Source organism: Rattus norvegicus, chromosome 5 (genome assembly GCF_036323735.1).
Source record: "Rattus norvegicus strain BN/NHsdMcwi chromosome 5, GRCr8, whole genome shotgun sequence".
In the NCBI taxonomy this organism is placed as follows: Eukaryota; Metazoa; Chordata; class Mammalia; order Rodentia; family Muridae; genus Rattus; species Rattus norvegicus.
The window spans coordinates 153149105-153164625 of record NC_086023.1 but is presented as its reverse complement, the minus strand read 5'-3'; positions in this window follow the sequence as shown (position 1 = coordinate 153164625).

Sequence of the window (15521 nt, the reverse complement as noted above, 5' to 3'; positions counted from 1 at the left end):
ACTGGGGACAAGAAGACACCTCACTCCTTCACATTGCTGGCCTCTGTGTCTGGGCACAAAGGACACTGAAGGAAAAGTTCTCTGCTGTCAGGAGAAACCACTTAAAAAGCTAGAATGTGAGGCTGGGAGGTGGTGGTGCACACCTTTAAAGCCAGCGCTCAGGAGGCAGAGACAGGCAGATCTCTGAGTTCAAGGCCAGCCTGATCTACACAGTGAGCTCCAGGACAGCCAGGGCTAAACAGAGAAACCCTATCTTGAAAAAACAAATAGCAACAAAAACCAGAATATGAGGCCCTACCTCTACCCACCCCTTCAGTGCCCCTCAAAGCATCTCTTTGGCAAGACTTACTTCATTCCCAGGATTTTAGATGCCAAGAGTTGTAGAAATGTGGTGCTAACTTCTGCACCTGTCCAGTGGCTAGCAGGAGAGTCTGGTCCTCCGAGAAGCCGCTGTCAGGGCAGAAGTGCAGGTGAGAGGCAGGAAAAGCAGAAAGGGAGCAGGCAAGATGCTGCAGACCGCAGCTCTCGAAGTAGCCCAATTCCAAATGCAAGGAAGGCCTTGGGGTGGCAGAAGAAAGCATTGGAGGCTGTGGGATCCGGAGACTTTCCTCAAAGTCACAGAAAGACATTGACCCAAAGCTGGTCCACTTGAGGAAGCATCACCAGGACAGGAAGGCTAATGGGACAGTCCCTCAGGGATGGGTTTCAAGGTATACTGAGGACCTTAGGTGTTATCTTCCCTCTGGAGGAAGCTGTTGGGCTGGGCTGCCTTGTGGATACCCAGAGGGTAGGGTAGAGTAAGGAAAGGACAGAAGCCACCCTGCCAATAATTCCAGCTTCCTGATGCTCCCAGTGATCTGCGGGATCTCTAAGACAATCTCAACAGACAGAGGAAGCACTCAGCAACTGTTGGAGACTCATCGAGGAGATCCACTCCTATGCTACTCCAGACTTCCCAACGCCCTGTGGGAGACCACGCTGGATGTCTTGGAAATACATAATTATAGGATTCGAGCTGCAGGCCTCCAGGGTACACTAGCAGGGTGTCCTCACAAAGGGAAGCCTATTGCAAGTCTAGCCCCAGACTCCACCCTGGAAACTCTGATTTAGCTGGTGGCTGGGGTGGATGTGCATTAAGGAGCTGTGAACAGAGAAACAGAGGCAGGAAGATTACAAACTCAAAGCCAGCCTGGGCTACCATCATCCCTCCCCCAGAAGACTTTGGGGATTAAGACACGGCCTTGACAGAGTCTTGAAGGACAAGAAAGGTTTAGGCTGAAGGGTAGAGGGTATTCCAGGGGAGGGGGCAGTGGGTGACAAGGCAGTGTGGCCCGTAAGAGGCTGCCTGGAAAACATGAGGGCATCTTGGTGTGATGGGTGGAAGAGTTGCTTTTTCCTGAGAAAGCATTTTGTTTGAAAAAAAGTATTTCTGGGTATAGGTGTGTGTATCCATGCACATGGTTGGATCACCCTGAGCTGGAGGCACAAGCGATTGTAAGCTGCCCAACATGGGTGCTGGGAACCTAACTGGGGTCCTTTGCAAGAGCAATATGAACTCTTAACCACAGAGTCATCTCATCAGGCCCTTGTTTTTCCTTTCACTGAACCAACTAAGCCTGGTTCCTGCCATTTTAGGTCCTCAGGACACCCCTGGGAACCCCCACTTTACAGATGAACAATGGTAGCTCAGAGGGGACCAGCTTTCCCCCTCCCCCAGCACAGTTATTCTCAGGTGAAGTCTGGAGCAGATCGGGCATCTGTGTTATGCGTCTTTGTTTTTCATGGGAGAAGATGTTAAAGGACCCAGTAGAGCTCAGCAGGGAACAAGGACACACAGGGGCGCCCATGGGTCCCAGTAAGTGGATTTTACCCTGCCACTCAGTGGCCACGTGGCATTGAACGTGTGGCTTAGCCTCTGTGCTTTGCTTTTGTCATCTGTGATGTGAGGGTAGTGATGTTTTTAACGGCAAGAGAATTAAACGGACATGATCGTGATCCAAAGAGTCTGGTGCACAGAGGACACAACAGGCGAGAATTAGCATCGCTCCGGACACCTGGGCAACAGCCAGGTATGCTCCGCCCCACAGTTGCTTAGCAACAGCCAGCTGTGCCCGACTATATGCTTGCCCCCCCTCCTCTCCCTCTTCTTTCTTGCTCTCTCTTTCTCTTCTTCTCGTGCCCTCTTTGTCCCTGTCCCTTCTCTCCCCATCCCCCACTTCTCTCCCTGTTCTCATGGCCAGCCTCTCCTCAATTCTACTCTTCTCTCATTAAATCTCTTCACATGGAACCATGTTGGCTTGGTGTGCTTTGTCCGGAACGAGACGAGATTTAAACCTCAACAATGGGAACCTGGGAGAGAGAGAGAGAGAGAGAGAGAGAGAGAGAGAGAGAGAGAGAGAAAGAAGAAGAAGAGAGGGGAAAGAGAGAGGAAGAAGAAGAGAGGGGAAAGAGAGAGAGAGAGGAAGAAGAAGAGAGGGGAAAGAGAGAGAGAGAGAGAGAGAGAGAGAGAGAGAGAGGGAGGGAGAGAGAGAGAGAGAGAGAGAGATAGAGAGGAGAAGAGAGAGAGGAGAGTCTCCAGGCATTCTAGGGTGTGTGTGAGTGTTTGTAACCCAGTGCCCTGTGAAGCCATTTGGCTTTGCGGTTACCTATGGGACTCCATGTGTGCTCCCTGCTAGATCTGGCTGAGAACAACTTAAGTGACCTGAGGGTACTGGGTTTGGGCCGAAGCCATCTCTCTCACAGATGCCTGTGTGACGGCGCTGGTACCACAACCCCATTTCCTGACTATGAGGGCAGCGGTGACTTGGTGTCTGTTTTCACTTATTTGGAAAGCACAGTGTCGGTTCGACTTTGCTTTTTCTTGCTGTGATGCAACACGTGACCCAAAGCAACTTGGGGAGGAAACGGATTTTCATCTTACAGATTACAGCCCATCATGGAGGGGAATGGGCTGTAATATTCCCCTCAATAAGCAAAACAACAAGAGGACTCCCTCTCACCCTTTGTTTTTGACAATGTATTTTGAGTGTATGCTGACTCTTTTTTAAAGATTTATTTATTTTATATATGTGAGTACACTGTAGCTGTCTTCAGACACACCAAAAGAGGGCATCGGATCCCATTACAGATGGTTGTGAGCCACCATGTGGTTGCTGGGATTTGAACTCGGAGCCTTTAGAAGAGCAGTCAGTGCTCTCAACCGCTGAACCATCTCTCCAGCCTCATTCTTTTGTTTTTAAAAGCAAAATAAATGTTAATTGAGAGGAATAAAACAGCTTTCCCCAACCCCTAACCACCCCAAAAACAATGTGGCAAGGGGCCTCCTTTAGCTGCCATGGAAACCTCTGGGGTGGGGAAGTCTCTGACTGTGTCTCAAGCCCAGAATGCCTGCATGCCTGGTGTGTGGCTTCCAGGTTGCTCCATTTCCAGACACTTTTTCTGCCTAAAACCCACAGGTTTCCTCGGCTCACACCCATCTCTAGTTGACACAGTTCTTCATATCTGGGCGTGGGGCTAAAGCTCTAGTTGATAAAAGCCAGAGGTACCATGAAATATCTTTCAGTGCCTAGGACAATCCCATCAGTATATTTTTCCAGGCCAAATGTGTCACCTGTATCAAGACCGAGAAGCCTTGTAAGGATAACAAACTCATCCCTCATTAACATACAAACACATTTTATAAGACACTGTCCTGGTTAGCCTTGAGTGTCTACTTGACACAGCCTAGAGTCATCTGAGAGGAGAAGCCTCAAGTGAGGAATTGCTTCAGTCACACTGTCCTGTAGACATGTCTGTGGGGGATTGTCTAGATTAGTAATTGATTCAGGAGGGCCAAGCCCACCGTGGGCGGCACTGTCCCTAGGCAGCTGTGCCTTGACTTCTGAAAACTTAGTCAAGTGTGAGTGAGGCAGCCAGCAGTACTCCTCCGTGATTTCTGCTTCAAGAACCTACCATTCCCCTCAGTGATGGGTTTTAGTCTGGCAGTGTAAGACGAATAAACCCTTTCCTCCTTTTTGGGGTCACGTGTTTTATCACAGCGACAAAAAAGCAAACTAGAATCGACACCGTGCTTTCCAAATAAGTGAGAGCATCTCGGGGTGGCTGGATTCCCTGAGCACAGCGGGAGCCTCTGCATTTCCTCTGTTGCAACAGTCTGGAAAACTCCATACCGTGTGACTAGGAGCAAAGGAAAAGACAAACAACACCAGGGCTTGACCATGGCTTCCTGGATCTCTCCAAGGGTCTTTGAGATGCCCGAGGGTTCAGAGACTATTTTCTGAGAATTTCAGGGATGCTGCCGAAAGCGTGCTTCCAAGCAGCAGGCAACGCGAAGGGGCTCGGCTTACCTATCTGCCTGTTGTGCGATCGGTGCGCTGTGGGATAGATGAGTGAATGCCAGCTGCAGTATGCAGCCTGGCCCAGCCTCCCTGTCTTTCCTTGCCCTCCTCCCCACATTCTTCTGTAAGCTTGGAGATGCCGATCTTTTCTGGGACTGATCTCATGTTTCACTGAGGGACGACAACTAGCCAGACCGGTGGGAATAAAAGAGTAGGGAGAAGGAGGAAGGGGTGTTTGCTCTCCACTGCCTTGGGGTCCCGTGGGTGAGGGTGTGTGGGGAGGGCCCACGCCTCAGCCTTGCCCCTGAGCCCAGCCCTAGGAACAGTGATCAAAGTGGCCCGCCTGCCTGAGTCACCCACTGGAGTTTCGCAGATGTGATAGCCTAATCTCTGACAAGGAGAGCTGGAGGCCCGGCTGTTGAGGCCCCAAAGGAGGCTGGGAATAGATAGGGGCAGGGTGTCTTCATGCTCGGGAGGTCTGTCTGTCTGCCTCTCCCCACTCCCACCTTTCTGGCCCCCCAGGTTCTCTGCTTGAGGGATGGGGGAAGACAGTGGGTCCCAACTGTCACGCTTTTGGAGGCTGAGAAAACAAGCCTGGAGAGCATTTACACAGCGCCTGCTGTATGCAGCTCTGGACTGATTCCCTTCCCCCATCCCCACCCCTCCCCGCACCTCCCGCCCCACCGCCCCACCCCCACCTCACCCCCGCACCTCCTGTCCCACCCCCACCCCAACCCCTGCACCTGCTGCATTTGAACATCACAGTGACATTGTCTTGGGAATGGCTTGTTCTTTCTCTGGTTTAGCCGCTGGGGTGGAGGGTTAGGGGCATGGGACGCTTGTCCGTATTGTAAGCCGAGGGCCTTCAGAGGTGAGATGCCAGCATGGCTAGTCAGGAACCAAAGCCCAGATTCTTTACCTCTGCCCTCCAAATACTCAGGCAGGCGACTTCCGTTCCCAGGAGCCCAGGCACCGCACCGGGACCTAAGGAGCAGGGGTGAACTCCAGCTCCCTGCAAATGCCTGAGATGCGAGACGATAAGCGGGCGTCCTGCCCTCCTTCCGGCTCTGCCGAGGGCTGGGCAGGCAGATGCTGCTGCGTGGGCTGTCGAGCAGGCTGACAGAGTCTGTGGTGTTCAGTGCTGTGCGGGAGCACTAGGGTACGGGGAACCAGAGGCATCCAGGCTCTGAAGGAGAGAGGACTTCCTGGAGAAGGCGGTGCAGCAGCTTGAGATGCATTAGGCCCTGATAGAGGAGCAGGTTGGGAAAGGAGAAGGAAAGGGGGAAAGGAGGTAAAAAGGAGAGAAAAGGAAGGAGGAGGAGGGAGAGAAGGAGGAACACCTTTTGGGGCTGGAGGGGCAACACTTTTGGACTTGTAGCCATTTTTGCACTGGTTGCTATGATACCATTTCTTGCCATAGGCGGTTCAGGGTTTCTACCCCGAATCCTCCTCAGGTCCACACGCCTGTCTTCTGTTGACAGACAGCATCACTATCCTGTCACCGAGGTGACTGTCAGGGGGGCTACAACTAGGGGAATAGCCCAGGCACTGTCACAGGAGACCAGACCAGACTCCATGGGAGTGTGATCCCAGGGCCTCACACAAGTTATGCAAGTTACAAGCTATTGTTCAGGCTTTAGCTTGGAAAAGAACGATCCTTGTGTTTTAGTAGTGTTTTTTTTTAAATTCAGTGGTGTGTGTGTGTGTGTGTGTGTGTGTGTGTGTGTGTGTGTGTGTGTGCAAGTGCTGTGCCCGTGCATGCATACGCACGGCACGGCACACTTGTGTGGAGGTCAAAGGACAACTTGCGGGATGGGTCCTTTCTTTCCACCAAGTGGGTTTGGGATAGCAAACTCTGGGTGTCAGTAATAGCTTTTCCCCACCGATGAGATAAGCCAGTTCAAGTCGTATTAGAAGTATATAAGCAGGTTTACTGGGGGCAGCTGAGTCACTGATTGGGCTAAGGAATGGGGCAGGGGAAATCACCTTGTAGATAGGAAGACAGAGAGGAGAGGGCAGAGAGAGAAAGAAAGAGAGCACACACAGAGAGAAGAGGAACTACAGGGAGAGAGAGAGACAGAGACAGACACAGACACAGACACAGACACAGACAGAAAGTCAGAGATCTGGGGTGGCTGGTGGATCCTTTTATCCCGCAGTACACACCAGTGCACCTGGCTTATGTGATGACGTAAGCAACTGCTAGGTCCCTGAGAGCAGCCTGGTAGGACTGACTGTGTATCAGTAGGGTTAGGGTTAGAGGTGCCCAACATCCCAGCTTCTTGTTGACAATAAATAAGGGGCAATGTGACATCTGTGACTACTTCCTGCTGACACCAAAGAGTCACTATCAGAGGCCCTAAAATGGAATATTGGCCAAATCTGGGAAGAATAGGCTGCATCCCTCGCTGTCCAGCTCTGTGGGATCTTCTGGAGCTAGGAACATGAAGGCTTGAAGTAGTCTGTGAGGCTGGACCACCTGGGTCTAACGGCTTTGGAGCTGGCAGATTTTGAGGAAACACCTGGACTTGGCAGGATGTTGGAACACACACACACACACACACACATTTACACACACACAGACACACACACATTCTCACACACACATTCACACACACACATTCACACACACATTCACACACACATTCACACACACACATTCACACACACATTCTCACACACATTCACACACACATTCACACACACATTCACACACACATTCACACACACATTCACACACACATTCACACACACACACATTCTCACACACACATTCACACACACATTCACACACACATTCACACACACATTCACACACACACATTCACACACACACACACATTCACACATACACACATTCACACACACATTCACACACATATTCTCACACACACACATTCTCACACACACATTCACACACACATTCACACACACACATTCACACACACATTCACACACACATTCACACACACATTCACACATACACACATTCACACACACATTCACACATACACACATTCACACACATATTCTCACACACACACATTCTCACACACACATTCACACACACACACATTCACACACACATTCACACACACATTCACACATACACACATTCACACACACACATTCACACACACATTCTCACACACATTCATACACAAATTCAAACACACACATTCACACACACACATTCACACACACACGTGTATTGGGGCAGAAGATAAAGTTAAGGAGTTTAAGGAGAAAGTTTTTGCTTTGGTGTACATTTGAAACTTAGATCCTTAGACCCATGGTCTTGTTAGTTAGGGGAGGGGAGCCCCAAACCAGGGAAATTGGGAAGGAATCCCACCCTTTGAAACAGGCAGTAGGTGGGGAAGTTTAGGTAGGGAGTTGTCCTGCCTTTGTCTGGACAAAGTAGGACAATCAACTGCCCAGTGTCCTGCCTGTCCACAGTCTGGACTGTGTGATATCAAGCGGTTGAGGTGAAGGACAGTTTATAGCTCAGTGGCAGCTTTGCCATATTTAAAGCAAGCTCTAGGGGGAGGCTGTTCTATGCCCACCATCTTCTCTAGTGATTAATGGTGCTGCCGCAAGCTGATATGTCTTCCTATCACGAAAAGCCTTTTTTATTAAACATTTAAATGCCATATTCTCCAGATCTCTGAAGTATTTGAGGACCACCAGTCTATCTAAAGTATATTTGAATAGACAAACTTTGCTTGGTTCTCGTTACCTGTCTTAGGTTTAACCTCGAAAACATACTCAGGAAACTAAATAAGGCTGATTTCTATAATTAATTAGTGTTTACCATAACTCCCAATACAGCTTTGAAAGCATCAAAGGATTTGATCATTTATAAGGTGACCGACTACCAACTTGTATTTCTTTTTTTTTTTTTTATTCTTTTTTTTCGGAGCTGGGGACCGAACCCAGGGCCTTGGGCTTGCTAGGCAAGTGCTCTATCACTGAGCTAAATCCCCAACCCCTCAACTTGTATTTCTTAAATATTATTAACAGTTTACAATAATTTAGTAGCTTTCATAAGACTAGGACTAAAGTTTAGCCTTTAAAAATCATGATTTTGAGGGCTGGGGATTTAGCTCAGTGGTAGAGCGCTTGCCTAGGAAGCGCAAGGCCCTGGGTTCGGTCCCCAGCTCCGGAAAAAAAAAAAAAGAACCAAAAAAAAATCATGATTTTGAACTAAAGCTTTTTTAGTATCAAAATAAAACTTTTAATCGTGGATAAGGTTCACAGGAAGACAGGCAACTTTACTGATCCTGAAAATGGGCGCAGTAAAACAATCAAAATAGCTGTTCTGTGGGGAAGAGTGTATTCTAACCTGCCAAGGCTGTTGGAGACAGAGCTGGCTTCTGAGCTGGAGTGTGGCTTGTGAGCAGGGACTGAGGGAGCCTAGAGGCCAGCATTGGCCCTGACCAGTTAGTTAATACTCCACAGTCATATACTAGAAGGGCCTCAGTTTCTGCCTGCCAGAGATAAGGGGAATGACTCCCATGTTAGCAGGAAAAAAACTTTAAGTCCCTGAGGGAATGTGGGCTTTTGCCTAAATGCCCAACCTTGGGAAAAGGATTTTTCTTGGGGGACCAGTCCCATTATTAAAGAATATTGCAGTTTTTTTGTTTTGTTTTGATTTGGTTTTGGTATGGTTTAGTTTATCTAAACTGCTAAGACTTAAAAGACAGAGGAGCTAGAGAAACATTACTGCGAACCTCATTAGGTCTTAGTAGTTTATATAAGTATAAACTTATTAAGGTATACTTATAAGTTAAGTATACCTTATTTATCAAACATATATTGTTACTTATCTAAATTCTCTAGCAGCTCAGTGTTGAGCAATTAGTCAAGGCCTAAGTAGCTAGACATGCGTCTTAAATCAACGTTTAATCTGAATCAACCTTTATAACCTAGAGTTTTCGTCGCACAGAGGACAATGTAAACCAGAGTTGAATCACATACACGGTATGTTGTAACAAACACAACCTTAAACTTCTATCACCATATGAAAATCCACACGGAGGAGAGGAGAAAGGAAAAAGGGGAGGAGGAGGGGTGGGAGGAGGGGTGAAAGGAAGAAGGAGGGTTAAGAAGAGAAAGAGAAAGGAAGAAAAGGAGGAAATGGAGGAGCAGGCCTAACTCCAGGAAAGGTGGCTCCTGTGTGTCATCCGACAGACAAGCGACCTCAGAGAAGCACAGAGAAGACTACAGGACACCATCGCAGAGGCATAAATGCTGCCAGCCGGTGGGGTGTGGTTCCTCCTTGCCTTTTGTCTGCGAACCATTCTATAGACATATCTGTGTTTATGATAATACATGTAGCCATAATAATGCTTTATTGTTGACAAAATAACACGTGTCCGCGGTGGGACATCTGAAGAGTGAGAACGTACACAAGGAGAAGTTAAAATAAACGGCAAGACGGAGCATGGCAGCTTTGTGGGCTCCCGGCAGTCTTTTCTGCTGAACTGGAAATCCTACCTTAAAATTCTGGAGGCAGCTCAGCCATGAAGCGCTGGCCTAGCACTCACAAGGCCCCAGGTTCCATCCCCAGCACCACATAAACCAGGCATGGTATAGCCTGTAATCCCAGCCACTTGGGAGGCAGAGGCAGGAGGATCAGAAGTTCAATGTTATCCCTGGGCTATATAACAAACTTGAGGCCAGCCTGGGCTACGTAAGGCTCTGTCTCAAAGCGAGCAAAGAAAGCAAAACTCTAAAGCTGTGATCTGAAATCTTTTAGATCCCAGGGTTTCTGGGAATTGAGAGCTGGAGATGGAAGGCTCTGAATCCCTAGGCAGCTGAGGCCGTTTTCACGCCGTGCCCAGCCTTCCCTCCACTCTCCCTTTCTGTCTGTGGTCTGAATAATTTTCTTTGAGCTGTTTAGATTGTGCTCGCTGGTAAGGAGTGAGTCGATACACTTTAGTATATGATTTCTTGAAGAAAACAGAAATCGACCTTTTTTGTTTTGTTTTTAAATGCTTAAGCTTTAACGTCTGATGTAATTTCACACTTAAGGAAAGTAGTGTGGAGGTACAAGAATCACACACACACACAAACACACACACACACACACAACCGCACACACACCCCCCACACACACCTACACACATACACATACACACCCGAACACACACACACATACACACATACACGCACAAATACACACACACACACACAGCCAAACACACACACCCCACACACACACATACACACGCATATGCCCCCACGAACCAACGCATATACATATGTATGTACATTCCACCCCCCACACACATATGCACATACCACCCGGATTATTAGAAAAATAACGATACCAGTTGCAAAGCATCGAAGGTGCTGACATGGAAGAAAAGTCACTGGGCACCAGCACTGCACACACCTTTAACTCTAGCACTCTGGAGGGCTGCAGAGTTCAGCGGAACTCTGTGAGTTCAAGGCTAGCCTGGTCTACATAGCAAGTCCCAGGCCAGCCAGAACTATGCAGTGAGACCTTGTCTCAAAACAAACAAAACAGGCTGAAGAGACAAAAAGTCAGTGGTGTCCCACTATCTCTCCTAACCCCCCACTCATGATGGCGTCCCACTATCCCTTCTAGCCCCCCCACACGTGTTGGTGTCCCACTATCCCTCCTAACCCCCATGCGTGTTGGTGTCCCACTGTCCCGCCACCACCCTGTGTTTATATAGTTAAACCTTTTAAAAGAAACTCAACTCTTACTTTCTACCTGTGTAATAATTTCTACCCATGAGAGTCAGTACTTTTGACATCTGTAAAGTGATTCTACAGAGTAGAAAGAGACAGTGGGCAGGCTGCAAGAGACAGCCATAGGCAGGACTTCACCCAACGTCCCTTTGGATGACTCCCTAGCTGGCCTGCCTCCACCTATTCCTGGCTCTCTGGCTTGCCAGCCCCTAGCCGAAGACACCCCGTGTTTCTGACTTGTGGATGATGTCTGTACAGTAAGCAGCCTTGTGTGTGTGTCTTCCCTAGCTGAGCTAGCTAGGGTAGCTTTTGCACATTAGCAAAAGACACCTGCCAGGGAGAGCAACTCCAGTCCGCAGGTCAGCAAGTGTAGTGTAGGCGGAACTCCATCCGTTCATGACGTGTGTGTGTGTGTGTGTGTGTGTGTGTGTGTGTGTGTGTGTGTCTGTAAGTGTAGTCTCTCACGTTTAAACATCATTTTCCCCAGTCAGATGCTTAGGACTGAGTAACGCGTGAGCACTTGAACTTTATTTTATCACATATTCGGGCGTGGAGCCCTGGACCTCACCCATGCTGAGTCAGAAGCCTATCCCAGAGCTATGGTCATCTTTTTTCTCCTTTTCTTTTTTCCCCCTCCCTCCTTCTCCTCTCTTCCCTCTTTTCCTCTTGTAGCCTTGGCTGGCCTGGAACTCTATGTAGACCAGGCTGTCCTTGGACTCATAGAGATCCTCTGTCTCTGCCTCCTGAGTGCTGGAGTTAAAGGCGTATTACACCATGTTGGGACCCCATAAATTATTTTATGTGTTCAGGTGTTTTGCCTGTGTGCATATATGTGGGACACGTGTATGCCTGGTCGCTGAGGAGGCCAGAAGAGGGTGTTGATACCCTGGATCTGGAGTTACAGATGGTTGTGAGCCACCGTGTGGTTGCTGGGAACTCAGGACCTCTGGAAGAGCAGACAGTGCTCTTAACCACTGAGCCATCTCTCCGGCTACCAATTTTAATGGTAAAATATTCTGTTATATGCATGCATTAAACCGTATTATCTTTGCTGTGTTGTAAAGCTGTTTTAAAAGTGTGACGTGTTCCGATCCTAACCTACTCAGCCCATCTTCAAGGTCACTGTCACCTTCGCTTGCATCTTGATGTTTTAATAGCTTTTGAGCTATAACAATGCATGCTAGCATTTACCTATTAGAAATAGCCAGTTTGGGGGCTGGGGATTTAGCTCAGTGGTAGAGCGCTTGCCTAGGAAGCGCAAGGCCCTGGGTTCGGTCCCCAGCTCCGACAAAAAGAAAAAAGAAAAAAAGAAGAAGAAGAAGAAAAAAAAAAGAGAGAGATAAAAATATCCAGAGGCATCTGGAAGAGTCCTCAGTCCTCAGAGAAAAGTAGACCAGGCATAGCTGAGGCTGGGCAGGCAGGAAAGTGAATGAATACAGGAGAGAGAGAGAGAGAGAGAGAGAGAGAGAGAGAGAGAGAGAGAGAGAGAGAGAGAGAGATACAGAGACAAAGACACACAGAGAGACAGAGACAGACAGAGAGAGAGAGACAGACAGACAGAGAGACAGAGACAGACAGACAGAGAGAGAGGGAGGGAGAGAGAGAGATACAGAGACAAAGACACACAGAGAGACAGAGACAGACAGAGAGAGAGAAAGAGAGAGAGAGAGAGAGAGAGAGAGAGAGAGAGAGAGAGAGAGAATAGCTAGGGGAAGAGAAGGGCCAAGATTCTAGTGTGGACTTGGAAATGTGTAACTGGTACTTGTGACACTGGAGGCCAGCATGAGCTTTGGTATGCTAACAGACACCACAGGTAGCCACAAGTCCCAGAGGTAAGGGAAAGGAGTCCTCTCACTAGTTCCAAGGAATGCTGTCTTTTATCTAACCACCAGAAATCCTTCTAGAGTTTATCTTGAGTTCATTTTTGGATATGTGAACATTCTGAGACCTAACAGTGACAGTGAAGTTTGAGGGATTTTTTTTTAATTGAATTTCTTGTCTGTTGTTTTCTGAGGCCCCTAGGAGCTCATGTAGCCCAGACTAACTTCAAATTTGCTATGTAGCCAAGGGTGACCTCAAACTTTTGATCTTCCTGCCTCTACTTCCCAATCTGTATTTTATTTTTTATTTTTTTAAAGATTTATTTATTTATGCATGTGTGTACACTGTCACTGTCTCCAGACACACCAGAAGAGGGCATCAGATCCCATTACAGATGGTTGTGAGCCACCATGGGGTTGCTGGGAATTGAACTCAGGACCTCTGGAAGAGCAGCCAGAGCTCTAACCGCTGAGCCACCTCTCCAGCCCTGCATTTTATTTGTTAAATTGTATTATATTGAGCAGCTTTGCCTGTGTGGTGCTGCTTGATGGTTTTGGGGATAGTCTCAGTTTATGGTGCAGGCTCAATCCTCCTGCCTTGCTTCAGAACTGTGTAAATCCCAGAGTGACGGGGTCCTACCATGTTGAACAAAAAAAAATTTTTTTTCTACAAGTTGAATGGTTTACAGTTTTACATTTAGGTCAATGTTATGGCTTGAAGATGCAGTGTCCCCACGGTCTCAAATCCTCTCATCCCCCCATCCCCTACTCCCACCCGCCACTGACGATGCTACTTTGGAAGGGTCTAGAAACTTTGGGAGGTGCCATCTCACTGGAGGAAGTGTGTGTGTGTGTGTGTGTGTGTGTGTGTGTGTGTGTGTGTGTGTGTGTAGGTTGATGTCATGTATCTGGGGTTTATTCTGATTGCCATTGTGTGTGTGTGTGTGTGTGTGTGTGTGTGTGTGTGATGTATCTGGGGTTTATTCTGATTATCACTGCCTCTCTGTCTTTCTGACCACCTCCTGACCATTGAACACGAAACAGCCCCTCCTCTACAAGTGTTCTGTCTCCTCGATGTTTTTCCTAAATGCAGAGTTCAGAAACCTTACCTGGAACTCCTGGAAATAGTGAGCCCAAAGAAATCATTTCCCCGTGAAGGGGTTCAGGACGCTAATTTGGTCATGTGACACTAAACACGGTGAGTATTACGTGGTGTAGGTCGGGTCAGTTACTTTTCCCATCGCAATAGGAAAATACTCAACAAAAGCCCCATAAGAGCTCATTTTGCTGCTTGGCTTGAGAGCACAGTTGGTCACGCTGGGGAAGGCACGGTGATAGGAACCTGAGATTTGGTTCCGGTTGTGTTTGCGGTCAGGAAGCAGAGAGATCAATTCAAGCCGGTTGCTCTTTTTGTTTGTTTGTTTTGTTTTTTCTTTTTTTTAGTTTTTTTTTTTTTTGATCCATCCAAAGGCCCCCAGCCCACGGAACCAAACTGTGCTATCTGCAGTTCTAGAAACTTCTTCTCAGACTTGCCCAGAGGTGATGAGTGTCATGCCTGTGATCTCCATGGAGAAAGAGAATCCAGCAAATCTCAAAGACGGGCTCTGCTTTAGATGTCCTCACTGAGGGTAGAGCATTTGATCAATGACTGCAGTGCCAGGATGTCAGAACTGGAGCTGACCTCGGAAGGCAGGGTCCCTCCTTCCATCTATGGACAGATTCTCTAGCTGGGGACAAAGCCTCTCTGCCCCCATAAACCCTATCTGTGACAAAACTGGAACCCAGACACGGGGCTCCTAATTCCTGATCTAAAATAGAGCACTTTTCTAACCCTGTGCCAGCTTCCATCCCCAAGACCAATAAAGAAGAAAGGGCTGGATATGCAGTGCAATCCCAGGAACTTTCTGATTGGGAAAGTGACGGGTTGCACCATCTTTGGCTAGAAGCATTCCTGGGTGTCTACTGTGTTTGTCTGACCATCTCAGTAAATGCTCACAGTAACCCTGTGGGGACGGCCATAGATAGTCGCTGTAGTCTTCACTCTCCAGATCAGAAAACAGAAGCCTAAGAGGTTGAGTGACTTGTTGAAGGTGGCTCAGTAGGGGTTGGGGATTTGGCTCAGTGGTAGAGCACTTGCGCAAGGCCCTGGGTTCGGTCCCCAGCTCCGACAAAAAGAAAAAAAGAAAAAAAAAAAGAAAAAAGAAAAAGATGGCTCAGCACAATGGGGAAGCCAGGGCTGGGATTCAGGACTGTCGGTGGCAAAGCCTCCCTTTCTCTCGGATGTCCCTTCCCATCTGTCATACCCTGGAGGGAACTGTCAGGGCAGGACAGCAGGCTAGCCCAATTGTGGAGCTATACTGAGCTTTGCACCTCACCTTGGACAAGTCATTCTCCCTCCTATAGAGTCTCATCATCTCTAACACAGAAGTGACCATAGGAAGAGTGACTGGCCTGGGGGCTGCCACCCTGAGAGAGGCCTCAGAATCCTCTGGACACAAGAAGTGGGAATTATGCTGTCCCAGGAATCCATAGTGAGGTAGCTGAAGGTTGTGTTTTCACACCGATCAGCAGAAGGCCAGAGGAACCCGTGTGCTGGGTGGGGGAAGGGCTGTGCAAGCTGCCCTTCTGCCTGCCCTAGGAACCC